The sequence below is a fragment of the Martes martes genome (genome assembly GCF_963455335.1).
Source record: "Martes martes genome assembly, chromosome: 11".
NCBI classification, from domain to species: Eukaryota; Metazoa; Chordata; class Mammalia; order Carnivora; family Mustelidae; genus Martes; species Martes martes.
In genome coordinates this window covers 85377828-85392245 of record NC_137899.1, presented here as the reverse complement: position 1 = coordinate 85392245, position 14418 = coordinate 85377828, and positions in this window count along the sequence as shown.

Sequence of the window (14418 nt, the reverse complement as noted above, 5' to 3'; positions counted from 1 at the left end):
AGGACTGAGTTGTGGACCTCAGTGTCCTCTCTTGTCCCAGACAAACCTGGTTGATGCCCAGAGTCTGTAGGTGTCCCCACGGGGGACAGGGTTCCCATCCAAGAGCACGAGGCCTGTCCACCATTGGCTGGAGTGCAGGAGGTCCTACAGTCAGGCTCCAGTGGGCTTACCAGCCAGATCCATGCAAAGCCCCTGGCCCTTGAAGCCAGGGCTTGGGATCCTGCCTGGGGCAGGACTGATGTCCTTTGGGAGGAGACACGAGGGCGGAGTCAGTTCTGTCCAGGAGGTCAGGGTCAGCCCCAAAGCATAGGAGGCGCTCCTCAGCTCACATCAGGACCTCAGGGTGGTGGGGAGATGACAGAGGGTGCAGGGCTGGCTCTGGGAATTCGGAAGAGGGGCTCTCTGGCCTAGAGCGGCTGAAGCATGAGGTCCTGGGAGGGGCACAGGGGCAAGACCTTCCCCCTACAAGGCCTCTCAACACTTCACCGTGCGTGGAAGGCTGGAAGGCGACTGTCTTCTCTTCGGCCTTCTCAGAGGCAGGCTGGGTGGGGGTTGTGGTTGTGGGCTGAGCATTTCCTGCTTAGGGTGGAGGGAGGAGTCCGTGCTTTTGGAAGCCAAACAGAGCTGTGGGAACTGGTGCTGGGTTCCTGCCAGCCAGGTCCTCCTGGGCTACAATTCCAGGGGATGGGGAGGTCAGGCCTCTGGGGGGGCCCTAGGTGGGGTGTCCCTCAGGCTGCTCTACTGCTCTGGTAGCTTCTGATGCCAGGGGTGGAAAGTCAAGAAAGCAAGATTGCTCTAGGGCCTGAAGGGCCCTGGGGAGCCCACTCTGCTCTGGAGAGGAGGAGGCTGGCTGCCAGGCCTCTCTGGAGGGGAGTCTGGGGGCTGGGTCTTACCAGGCCAGTGCTGTAGAACCCCACTGGTTCACAGCCCTCCAAGCCAGGAGCCAGAGGGAACCCTGATGGCCACCCAAGTCCCCGTGCTGGGCCAACTAGAGCCATAGGGGTGCTGGTGGGCTTGTGGGATCCAGGTGTCTCCACAGATCTGGGCCAGCTCAGGCCACATATATCCTGTTTCTCTCAGCCTGTCCTCCTCCCTCTTTCTGGGGGCAGCTCTTCGAAAGCTGCAGGGAGGCTGGCCTGGCTTCACAGTTGATCTGAGGCCCATCGTGGGAACAGGAAGACAAGAGGTAGCTGCTCAGGCAGGAAGGGGCTCACAGGGGGCCAACCCCCCGCCCCAACTCACCAAAAAGGCTTTGCTTTGCTGTAGCAGGTCACAGAGTACCCAGAACTGGGCAAGAGGACAGTGAGCCCAGGGATCCTGATTCCCCCCCCCCCCCGGAACTCGGCCATCTGGAGAGCAAGTGTGTTCAATTGGGGCCCAGGTTTCAGGGGAGGGAGAGAGGAGGGCAGCCAGTGCCTTGCAGAGGACGGCCTATCCCGAGCTATGGAGAAGAGCCAGGAGTGGTCACCACAGGCCCGGGGGCAGCTCACGGCCGAGGGGGTGTGCTGGTTCAAGGCCGTGATGGAAATGGATGTGCTGGGGAGGGGGCAGGCCCCAGACTGGGCTGACTTGAGGAGCAAAGACAACCAGATAATACTAATGAGTCCTTAACACCTACTAGACACTACTAAGCACTTTTCAAATGTTACTGTATTTAATTGCCTCAATCAGCCAACATGAAGTGGATGCTATCAGTATCCCCCTTTACAAAGAAGCAAGCTGAGAAACTTGCTAACTTGGTGAACTTGAACAAGTTACTCTGCTTACTTCTCTGTAGTCTTGCTGTTATCCTTGGCTTGTACAAGCACCACCCTGATCTCTGCCTTGGTCCTCACGTGGGACTTTCCCTGCTGTATCTCTGTGCCCAGATTTCCTCTTTTTTGTGAGGACATCGGTCATATTGGACTAGAGCCCACACAAATGACTTTGACTTAACTTAAAGTCACCCAGGGGCACCTGGGTGGCTCAGCTGGTTAACCATCTGCCTTTGGATCAGGTTATGATCCTGGAGTCCTGGGATCAAGCCCCGCATCAGGCAGCCCGCTCGGCGGGAAGCCTACACCTGTTTCTCCCTTTCCAACTCCCCCTGCTTGTGTTCCCTCTCTCTCTCTGTCTCTCTCTGTCAAATAAATAAATAAAATCTTTAAAAAAAAAAAAAAGAATTACATCTGCCATGATCCTATGTCCAAATAAGGCAACATTCTGAGGTACTGGGGGTTAGGACTTCAACATATGAACTTGAGGGAACACAATTCAACCTCTAACAATATTTAATGCGTAACCTACTCTGTGCCAAATGCCGGGGTCACTATTGACTTTCACGACAGCCCTAGAAGGCAAGAGTATACGTTGCCTTTGTTTTATAGATGAAGACCCTGAAATTCAGAAAGGCTGGGTAGTTCACCCGAAGGCACACAGCCACTAGACTAAACCGTGAGTGACACCTGATCACTCTGGAGTGGGACAGACCTGGGTCCAGGTCCTGGCGGTGTGACCTGGGGAGCAGCCTCTCCAACTCTCTGTGTCCTCGCTGATAAAACAGGGTCAATACTAACCTGGCAGCAACAAAACACCGTTGTTCGGGGTGAGGATGAGGTCTAGCCCAGAGACTGATGCACAGCCAAAGAAATGATCATCATATAAGCGTACCCTGCAGTGACTCCATGGAGCATGTCCTCAGTTTGTCGGTTCCGGGTCGCTGTTCCACTGTAACCACCTGTCCTCTCGGAGTCCCGGGGTGGGTGGGGCCTGGCAGAGCAGGGGAGGCACTCAGATCCTGCACCCCAGGCCGCCCAGAGCTCCCTGGGGCTGCCCCCCATCCTAGGCCACACGGCCCTCACCTGCCCCCAAGTCCTTCCCTCCACTGCTGCCAGATGCGAAGTGAGGGGGAAGATAGGAGTCGGCAGCTGGGGGCCTCCTTCCTGGTGCTCAGGCCGCAGGGTGTTTGTTGTCTGTGTAGAAAAAGTGCCTCTGAGAGAGGCTGCCCACTCTCCAGCTGCCTCACCCTCTCCCTCAGGGACAGTCCATGAGAAACTGTAGGATCAGGGGTGCTTGGGTGGTGTAGTTGGTTGAGTGCGTTCAGACTCCTGGTTTCGGCTCAGGTCACGATCTCAGGGTCATAAGATCGAGCCTGGCTTTGGGCTCCCCGCTCAGCACAGAGCCTGCTTGAGGTTCTCTCTCTCCCTTTGCACCCCTGCTTCTACTCTTTCTCTCTCTCAAATACATAAATGAATCTTTAAAACTGTAGGATCAGGGCGCCTGGATGGCTCAGTCGTTAAGTGTCTGCCTTCAGCTCAGGTCATGATCCCAGGGTCCTGGGATCCATTGAGCCCCACCTTGGGCTCCCTGCTCTGCTAGAAAGCCTGCTTTCCCTCTCCCACTCCCCCTGCTTGTGTTCCCTTTCTCACTGTGTCTCTCTCTGTCAAATAAATAAATAAAATCTTAAAAAAACAACAACAACAACTGTAGAATCAGAGTACAGACCAGGGGGTAGGGTGCAGGGAGGGGCTGACCACAAAGGAGCAGCTTGTACTGGTGGGAAGACAAACAGTGGGGGGTACACTAAAAAGAGTGAGTTTTATTGCATGGAAATGACAAATAAAAACTTTAAAAGTGATTCAGGGGGCGCCTGGGTGGCTCAGTGGGTTAAAGCCTCTGCCTTTGGCTCAGGTCATGATCTCAGAGTCCTGGGATCGAGCCCCACATCAGGCTCTCTGCTCAGCAGGGAGCCTGCTTCCCTTCCTCTCTCTCTGCCTGCCTCTCTGCCTACTTGTGATCTCTGTCTGTCAAATAAATAAATAAAATCTTAAAAAAAAAAAAAGTGATTCAGAAGAGCCAAATACTAAATGTCAAGAAGTTTGGGGGATAGCTTAACATATTTATTGAGTTTTAATTTCTTTTTTAGGCAAGCAAAAGACCAATGTCTGATAAATAGGTCTTAGAAAACTTGTTAAATAAATCTAACAAAAATTCTAAGTAACAGGGGGCGGGGAGGGGTAGGGAGAGGGTGGTGGGTTATGGGGAAGGTATGTGCTATGGTGAGTGCTGTGAAGTGTGTAAACCTGGCGATTCACAGACCTGTACCCCTGGGGCTAATAATACTTATATGTTAATTAAAAAATAAAAAATTATTTTAAAAAATTCTAAGTAACTACAAAAAGCAAAGCAAAGAGAAAGAACACATCCTTCACAGACAGGTGCGGCGGCGCCTGCCCCCGCTCTGTTTCTCCCTCCCTCCAGCCCACTGCCTTGGGGGCCCTGCTGCCCCTCTCCAGACCTCCTCTCAGCTCTCAGGAGGTTGGCCATTTTCTGACTTCTATCAAGCTTCCCCACTGTCCCCCCCACCCCACGAGTGGCTCCAGGTGACAGGTGTACACTTCAGGGTCCTGGCAGGACACAGGCGCCATCAAATACAGGCAAGTTCACAGAGGCGTGAACAGGGTCACAAAAGCCGGGGGGGAGTGTCCAGGCACCCAAGGCCTAGCATCAGGGGGGAGCAATTATCAGCCTCTGAGGGACACCCTCCGGGATCTGTGACCATTGCAAGGTGAGGGGCGCAGTCTGTTCCCTCTCCCTGCCCCCGTCTTTGTCCATGCCTCCCATTAGCCAAATCCCCCCAGAATCCAGAGGCCGAGGGAGCCGGGGGCACGCAGGCTGAGGAAGTGAGCCTCTTTGCAGCAGGGAGGAAAGTGGAGGTTGGAAGGGGATGGGTGGCAAGCGGCAAGTGGAGAGAAACCGAGAAACCGGAAGAGAGGGATCCAATGGGGGAATAGGGGCACACCCTGGCGCCCACAGTCACCCCAGACTTCTCCCCACCGAGAAAGGAAAGCATCCCAGCTCCTCTCTGGGATGGGAGCTCCTGAATGAACCGGGTGAGTCAATGAATGAATGACGAATTTGAGAATGGAAGAATGACAGTAGAATGGGAAGAGGCTGGTTCCTAATGGCCACTGAGAACAAGGTAGATCATTTTCCCCAGGATTTCACCTAGATTTCACCATCTAGACCTTGAAGGAATGTTTCCTAAGGAGCCACTTCGAGGCCTAGAAAGGACCCTGAGCTAGAGAAACAGAGGCCATGGCAAGGTCACAGGTGCCATTAGGCATGAAGGAGCCTACAGGGTCCTGCTGGTGAGACCTGGCTCCTCCCTCTCACTGGAAACACACTCATGGGGCTGCCCAGCCCCTACCCCCAACCCCTACCCCCTACCTCCCTTACCCCTCAACTCCCCACCCCTACCCCCAAACTTTCACCTCCTCCATCTGGGTCCCTCAGGGCTGGCTTCAGGGCTCAGTTAGGTGTGGCTGCTGCAGGGGAGGGGAGGGACCGCAGGGTGGAGACCGAAGGAACTGTCACCCTGATTGCTGCAGTATGTACCCCTGCACAGCAGCTACCATGCTCTCCAGTGCAAGCCTCCTGGTGGGAGGATCTGAGCTTGGCCTTGGGACCTCGAATATTCTCTGAGTACCCTGGGAGGTAGGGCTGGAGGCCACTGATGGGGTGAGGGAGGCTCTCCCTTCTGGAGGGGCCTGGCCCTGTGCTGGGCAGGCGCACACTTGTATGTGTGCATTCTGTGTCCTAGACACACACCCTGCGCCTCCTTCACTTGGGGTGGGCGTTTGGTGAAGGCTACTGTGTGGGTCCAAGGGTCCAAGGCAGAGAGGAGGGGAGCCCCAAATCTCATAGGGATGACCTCATGGGGGTTCAGTCTCTGGGGTCCAAGAACCAGTGCTGGGGTGGGGGGTGAGGGTTAGGGGGGACTGCAGGGGGGCCTACGGCAGGACCCCTTCTGAGAAGTCTCTCCTGGAGTCCTCAGACATTATGTCCCCCACTTCTACCTTGGACTGGAGCTGGAAAGGTAGCAAATCCTGATACTGGGAGTCACCCGGGATGAGGGGCAAGGGGCCTGGGATGGGGGTTCAAGGGCAGAACACTCCTCTTATGCTTCAGCTTTGCCCTGCCCCAGACAGGAGCTGAATTCTGACCTCCAAAGCCCTAGGTCTGGGTCCCCACAGATGTGTGATTGGGGGCAGGGAGCCCTAGCCCCAGCGAGTGAGCCGATCCCTGGTGTGAGGGTGACCCTGGTCTGTACCTTGTCCTGTGTTCTACGTGCTCTCAGATCCCAAGTCTATTCCCAGAGATTTCCAGATGTGCTGACAGGCACGCTTTGCTCTCTTAGCAGGGCTGCTGGTTAAACCAGAAAGGCAGCAGCCTTCAGCAGCTGTCCGCTGCTCACACTTCCTCGCATTCAGATCCCCCACTCCAGGCGTCCTCCCTGGGTCTGCCCTCCAGCCTGGCTCTGCTCAGCCTTTGAATTTTAGGATACTCTAGGGAAAGGGGCAGAGGATAGCTACCATTTCCACTGAGCTCTGCCCTCACAGCCTGTTCGTTCCTGGGGATAGAAGGGAATGTGGACCAGCTCAAGGGTTAGACTGGGGTGTATTCAAGGGGCAAGAAGGAGCAGCGAGGGCCGTTGCCAGGGGAGCCTGACCACAGGGCTACCAATGGGCTGCGCCCAGACCCTAGGACACGTGTTTCCTGGGCCTGAACATCTGACTCATAAAATCGGAGTTGATCCCGAGGCCTGTGCAGCCCCCCACCAAGTGCTCTGTCAAAGCTGCAGCGTCCGTATTGCTCACTAGGGCCACCGTGTGGCCATCTCAGTGCCTCAGTCCTCCTGCAGGCAGCATCCCTTGTCCAAGGCCATCCTTCCCTAGGTAACTTTCCTGCCCACACACTCTGCCTAGGACCTTTCCTGGGGACAGCTTACCTGGATGGAACAGGAGGACAGTATAGTAAGCTGTCTACAGCTTAGCCTAGAGCAACCACTAAGAAAATAACTTAAAAATAGCAAGGGGTGCCTGGGTGGCTCAGTCAGTTAAGTATCTGACTTCAGCTCAGGTCAAGATCTCGGGGTCCTGGGACCAAGCCCCATGTCTGGCTCCCTGCTCAGTGGGGAGTCTGTTTGTCCCTCTTCATCCCTCTGCCTTTCCCTTTCTCTCTTTGCCCCTCCCCCTGCTTGGTCGTGCACACTCTCTCTCCCTCTCAAAATAAACAATTAAAACCTTTTTAAAAAACAGTTTAAAAAAATCATTCAAGGAGGGGGGGCGCCTGGGTGGCTCAGTGGGTTAAAGCCGCTGCCTTCGGCTCGGGTCATGGTCCCGGATCGAGCCCCGCATCGGGCTCTCTGCTCAGCAGGGAGCCTGCTTCCTCCCTTCTCTCTCTGCCTGCCTCTCTGCCTGCTTGTGATCTGTCTGTCAAATAAATAAGCAAAATCTTTAAAAAAAAAATCATTCAAGGAGGTATTTAAATTTTATACTAGAAAATATTCACAATGTAAAAGAAAGCAGTCTGGAAGAAATAGAGGAACAAAAAAGACATGAGATAATTAGAACACTAGAAAAATGGCAAATACAACTATAATAATAATATGAATGGATTAAACAATCCAATCAAAAGGCAGAGATCACCAGACCAAATTAAGAAACAAGATCCAACAATATGCTGTCTATAGGAGACACATATTAGATTTAATGATGTACAAATAGATGTAAAGTAAAAGGACAGGAAAAGATATGTCATGCAAACAGTGACCATAAGGAAACTGGAGAAGCTATACTAATATCAGATCCCACCCATTTTTTTTAATGTGTAGAGAACGAAATTGAATTTATGTTTAATATAGATAATAAATGTAAATTTAAATTAACTAGTGGATTTCTAATATATGTATCATCATGTTATTTTTTTCATTGAAAGAGAACAATTGGAACACAATATTGTATTAGGTTCAGGCATAAAACATGGTGATTCTATGTTTATTTGTATTATGAGATGGTCATCACTATAAGTCTAATGACCATCTGTCACTGTACAAAGTTGTTACAATATTATTGACTACATTTGGCTGTGTTATACCAGACATATATTATTTGTTTCAGAAGTACATTTTATAATGACAAAAGTGTAATCCATCTAAGAGGTGACAATTATAAATATATATACACCTAACAACAGATCTATATCTCACACTGTATACAAAAATTAACTCATGGATCAAAGACTTATATATGTAAGAGCTAATATTACAAAAGTCTCATAAGAAAACAGAGGGAAGGGCGCCTGGGTGGCTCAGTGGGTTAAAGCCTCTGCTTTCGGCTCAGGTCATGATCCCGGGGTCCTGGGATCAAGCCCCACGTCGGGCTCTCTGCTCAGCAGGGAGCCTGCTTCCCTTCCTCTCTCTCTCTGCCTGCCTCTCTGCTTGCTTGTGATCTCTGTCAAATAAATAAATAAAATCTTAAAAAAAAAAAAAAGAAAACAAAGGGATGAATCTTCCTAACTTTGGATTAGGCAATGGTTCCCGAACTATGACACCTAAAGTGTGCTACAAAAGAAAAAAAAAAAAAGATAAATTGGACTTCATCAAAACTGAAAACTTGGGTGCTGTAAAGGACACTATCAAAAAAGAGAACCCACAGAATGGAAGAAAATACTGGCTAGCCATATACCTGATAAGTGACTCCTATCTATAATATATAAAGAACACTTAGAACTAAATAATAAAAAGACAACTCAATTAAACCTGGGAAAAGGATTCGAGTAGATGTTTCTCCAGAGACGTCATATAAATGACTAACAAGCACATGAAAAGATGTCCCACATCATGAGTCATTAGGAAAATGCAAATCAAAACCACAATGAGATATCGCTCTACTCCCACTAGGATGGAAACAATAAAAAAGTCAGATCGTAATGAGTGTTGTAGAGGATGTGAAGAAATTGGAGCCCTCATATATTGCTGGTGGAAAGGTAAAATGGAGCAGCCACTTAGGAAAACAGTTTGGCAGTTCCTCGAAAGGTTAAAGACAGAGTTATCACACGATGCAACAATCCCAGTCCTTGGCATACACCCAAGATAAATGAATGTGATTGTCCGCACAAAAACTCGCACATGAATATTCATAGCAGCATTATTCATAATAGCCCCAAAGTGGAAACAACCCAAATGTCTATCAACTGATGAGTGGATAATGAAAATACGGTGTATACCTACAATGAAATATCATGTGGCAGGACAAAGGGATGAGGTATTGACACATGACACCGAGGATCCTTGAAAACAAGCTCGGTGAAAAGAAGTCAGACACCAAGGACCACATATTGTATAATTTACTTAGGGGACGTGTCCAGAATAGGCAAATGAATCTACAGAGAAAAAGTGTAGAGTCGCTTGGGTGGCTCAGGGACGTGTCTGCCTTCAACTCAGGTCATGATCCCCAAGTTGTGGGATGGAGTCCTGAGTAGGGCTGACTGCTCAGCGGGGAGCCTGCTTCTCCCTCCCCCTCCGCCCCTTCCCCTGCTCATGTGCACTCTCCCTCTCAAAAATAAATAAATAAATAAATAAATAAATAAATAAATAAAATCTTTTTTGAAAAAGTGTAAATGAGTGGTTTCCCAGGGCTGGGGGAAGGGGGGTGGTGGGAAACAGGGGGTGACTGTGAAAGAGTACAGGGATTCTCTGAAATGTTCTAAAGCTGATTGTGCTAACGGTTGCACAACCGTTAGCACCGCTCTGTGAACGTATCTCTGTGAATATATGTCTCTTTGTCCGGGTTTATATACACTTTCGGGTGGCCGAGAGCCACCCCGCTGCTGTCACATGTGATCACAGCACTTTCAGCTTCACTCAGGAGGTGCTCAGCTAGCAAATCATCGGCAAAGTTTTCATTCACCTCTTTCTGATAACCTACAAATTGAGTTTTCCTGTAGTCTTTATCATCATACACCTGGCGGTCCGGGGTTGGGGGTAGGGGGGACAGGCTCACACCTGGCACCTGGGTGGGAAGTTGGGGCAGGCTCAGGCCCAGCAGCCCGGGAAGGTCACCGCCCTGCCATCTTGTGAGCTCTGAACGGTACCCTATAAATGGGTTAATCTATGATATGTGAATTATATCTCAATAAAGCTGTTACCGGCGGGGGGTGGGGGAGGGAACCCAAGGTTACTACTGGGTGCCAGGACATCTGGTGTCTCAAGATGGGCCAGCTGTGGTTTTTGATCTGCTGGCCTCTCCCCCTTGTCATCTGATCCCTCTCTTCGTGCTACATGGAAGGAGGAGTGGTTATTCTCCTTCCCTTGGTCCCTGTCCTAGGTCTCGTGTTTCCCTAAAACTGTGGGCTGGGGCTGGGTGAAACCAGTTTCTTGACTAGAGCCCCTTTGGCCTGTCTTGGCCCAAACTCCAGTGAGACAGTGTCTCCTCTGGCCAGCCCATGAGAGAGCCCATGGGCCTCTCAGAGCCCGACTGCCAAGGGGTTCTGAGCTAACCCAAAACAGAGGGCCCTGGGCAAGTGTGGGCAGTGCCCCCCACTCACCAGCCTCCATCTGGCTCCTCAGAGCCACAGGTGAGTTGGGTCTGTTCTGAGGGAGGTTGTTAATGATAGGCTTTGCCTTTGTTTGGGAATCTGAATTCTAGGGCCCTGATCCAGGATCACAGGAATAGGGTCCAAAGGTACTTCTGAGACTCAGTACCCCCAACCCAATCCTTGGATTTTATAATGGCAAGAGAGATCCCTATGTGTGTCCACCCACTGGTACTTGCTGAGCAATCCCCCTGCCCGAGGGGTGCTCCCAGCCCTCCGTGCAAGGGAGAATATGCCTAAATCTTGTAACTGCATGGATTCCCAGTGCTGCGGAAGAACCAACCAGAAGCAGAAGTTCCCCGTGTGCAGGAGTCACAGGCAGGCGAGAGAAGGGCCAGCAGACATCTCCGCAGTGGTTAGGCATCAGAGCTGGGGGGGAGAGCCGGTTCCGCCACTCTCCAACTGAATGAGCTTGCTTAGGCTGTAAACTCCACAAGCCTCAGTTTCCTTGCCTGTCAAGGCTGTGAGGGATAGAAGAAGAGGAAGAGGTGGGTTAGGGAGAGGAGGGGATTGCCAGCAGGAAGTTACACAGCTATATCTCCACCTCTCTTCCCCCACCCTCTTAGCTTCTCCAAGCCCTCATGGGATCCCCAGGGGTCAGTCCTTTAGAAAAGAAAGTCACAAAAGAGATTGGAGAAACCCTAGGTGGGAGTAGGCATAAAAATGATGGGCAGGTTCCGCTCCCCGCTGGAGAAGTTCAAGGCTTGGCAGTCCCTGTGTGGGTGCCTGGAAACCTTCTGCCTGCCCCCTAGGTCCTTGCTCTGCCGCAGGGTTCAGATATGCGATTAGATGGCATCAGTCTCTCTGTGCCAAAAGCCAAACAAAAAATGCACACATGCTCCTAAAACCCCAGCAGGTTCAATCCAACCAGGAAGTATTCCAACTGTGAGTATTAATCTTCGAGCAGTGTTGGTCAAATGTGTGGACTGGCATTCCGTACGGAGCAGACATGCCACAGCGTGGGACAGATCCTGGAACGTCAGGAGGGGCACCTTTGCAGGCACCTTAAGGACAGGCAAAGGATGACCTTCCCGGAGGGCAACTGGTGGGCTACTTAGCCTGAACATGGGGGAGGGGCAGCCAGGCTGCGGGATACAGTTGTGGGATTTGAATCTCAGATCAATGACCAACAACACATCCCCCCACCTGCTACCGCAGCTCAGCTGGTCAGCCAGGGGTGTCCTTTGCCCTTGGGGGGGAACGTGATGTTGTGAGTGGGGAGGGAGGGTCCTGGGGGAATGGCGAGGCTGAGACAGGAGCCACTGAGATTGCTGATTCCGGGGCAAGCTGGAGAGGATTGTCGGAGTAGGGCTGGGGGCATGAGATCCCGCACAGCCAATTGCAAAATGCCTTCGCCAGACAAAGCCACGTGGTGTAGGCGTGCTTGCAAGTGGTTGTGTGACCCAGATGAAGGGTGCGGAAGAACATACCGTTAACCTTGGTCACGGGGTGGGCGGAGCTGGGCAAGAAAAGGGGCCGGAACAGACGTAATGATGCGTTTTGTCTGCATACCTTTGTAGTATCTCCCTGCATTTGTTACAACCGCTATGATTTGAAAGATAGCAAACAATGTACAAAAAAGTAATCATTTACTAATCCTTTCTGTCCCTCCCTCCTCGCAAAGACCTTTTGCTTCCAGCCAGCAAATCCCGAGAGAAAAATCAACCTGCTACTCTTGGCAGTACAGCCTGAAGCAGGTGAGGTCCGGGAGGTAACTTACGCTGGGGTCTTCTGTGTGCCAGGCGCCACACTCTGTCAGGCACACATCCTCATGGAACTTTCTCCACCTGCAGTAGGGTTAGTACTTCATTTTACAGGTGAAAGATTTCAGCTTAGGGAGACGGAGTAACTTAGTGAAATAAGTAGTAAGATTCGCCTATTGGCAGAAGACCCAGGAGAAAACAGAATTCCCGTCAAAAGGGTTTAGCTCAGGAGAACTTATTTTCTTAGATTTTATTTATTTATTTGAGAGAGAGAAAACGTGCCCCAGGTGAGGGTAGGACAAAGGGAGAGGGAGAAGCAGACTCCCTGCTGAACAGGGAGCCTGATGCAGGGCTCAATCCCAGGACCCTGAGATCATGGCCTGAGCGGAAGGCAGGTGCTTAATGACTGAGGCACCCAGGTGCCCCTAGTTCAGGGGAACTTGAAGAAGGGGACTATTTACAGACCTGCAGACTCAGCGGTAAGAGAATCCACAAGGGATAATGAACACCAGGGACTAAAAATAGCAGGAAGCCAGAACCACCCCTGGGGGGCCAGAGAGAACAAGGGGGAAGGAATAGTGTTACCATGGGGAGCCCAGGTGAGCAGAAGGAGGGAAGAAATATCCTCAACCACTCTCCTTGCCTGCCCTCCTGCCTCTCATTGGCTGACCCAACAGGAAGCGGGGGTGGGGGGGTTGGGGGGGCTACAGTCTGTAGGGGCTGAGAGTGGGGAGAATGAATGGGGATGGGGAGAAATACAGAACCAACAGCGCAGACCAGACCGTTGAATGTGGAGTTGGAGTTGAACTCAAAACTCACGGACTCCAAACCCTGGAGTCCTTCTGCTGCCCACATATCCCCCTGCTTCCCACACACCACTCTCTATGTCGGGTCATGCTGCCGAGTTAAGGACCCAAGCCTGAGTCTTTCCTGCATTCTCCAACCAGAATACCCAGAATTCTAAAGAATGGACTGGGTGTTGGTCAGGTTAGCGGCATCTGGCAGAGAAAGGAGAGTCGTGTATTCCAAGCCTGATGCTTGTGTGCACTTACGATCCCCGGCTCACACTCCGCCTCTGCCAGGAGCCCCATCCCCCTTCCGTTGGCCTGCACGGGTCATTCCACGAAGGACGATGTTTCGTTTATTGCTATATCCCTGTATCTGGCTTGATGCCTGGCACAAAAGAGACTCACAGTGATCAGTCATGGTAGAACTCAAATGACTCTTCAAATACCCTTTCCTTGGGGCCTTGGGTTTTTATTTCATAGAGTGAGTTTTCCAGAAGATTCTCTACCTTCTATTGCAGATAAAGAATGTGCTCTTTCCAGCCACTGATTCAGTTAAGCTTCACAAAACACTTTCTGGGGGGGGTGCTCTTAGAGCGACAGGTCACCGCTAAGAATGAGCCACTGGAAGTTAAATGACTTGCCAGAGGTCCCAGGAGAAAGTCTGGCAGCTCTCACCAATGGCTGCTCTTAGCCTCTGCTCCACCCAGTGTCCCAGGGGACCTGCCTTATAACAGGCACCATTTCCTTTAACCCTGATAGGACTAAAGCTACCACTTCCTGGTTTCTTCTCCGGCCTGCTGGCCCTTGATTTCCTCTGCCCCCATGAACCTAGCTCCAGGCCTGCAGAGGCCCCTCTCAGCAGTGGTTCACGGTCCCCCCTCCCCCTGCTGCCAACTGCTCAGGCCTTTTTAGGGGTCCCTACTCCTGGGGGAGATGCTGCCCTCTCTTAAGGTGCATGGAGAGTGGGCCGGGAGGGGAGGGGGAACTTTAGCCCCTGCCTGGGCTTGGGGGAAGAGTGCCTTCTGACTTGCTGGCCTTTACAGTGGGAAGGGAGACTGCTTTGGCAGGATTCATGGCTCCGCCCTCAATGTCCCTTTGCTGTGAGCCCGGGGGCCCATCCCCACCTCCCCCTGCTTCCCAGCTGCACTGAGGAGTTCGTGGCCAGTTTTCCTCACTTCCTCCCTTTGGCCTCCTCTGCCTGCTGAGCCCAGGGCACAGCCCTGCTCCCAGTCCCGGCACCCCTGCCCCCAGGTCTGAGTTTAGGAACTGGAAAATGGGCAGGGACCAGCCAGCAAAGGGAGGCCTTAGCATTTGGGGCCAAGCCTGGGGTTGCTGGTATGGATAGGGGTGGTGACTGAAGTCCAGGAAAGAAATGCATAGGTGGACAAAGGAGGAAGAAAGCAGGAGACCTTGATCTCAGAGGCCTGGAGCAGCCCCTTGGCTGCAATTTGTTATTTACTGAGCACTTAGCGTGTGCCAACCACTGCCCTATCTGTATACTCTCATCTCCA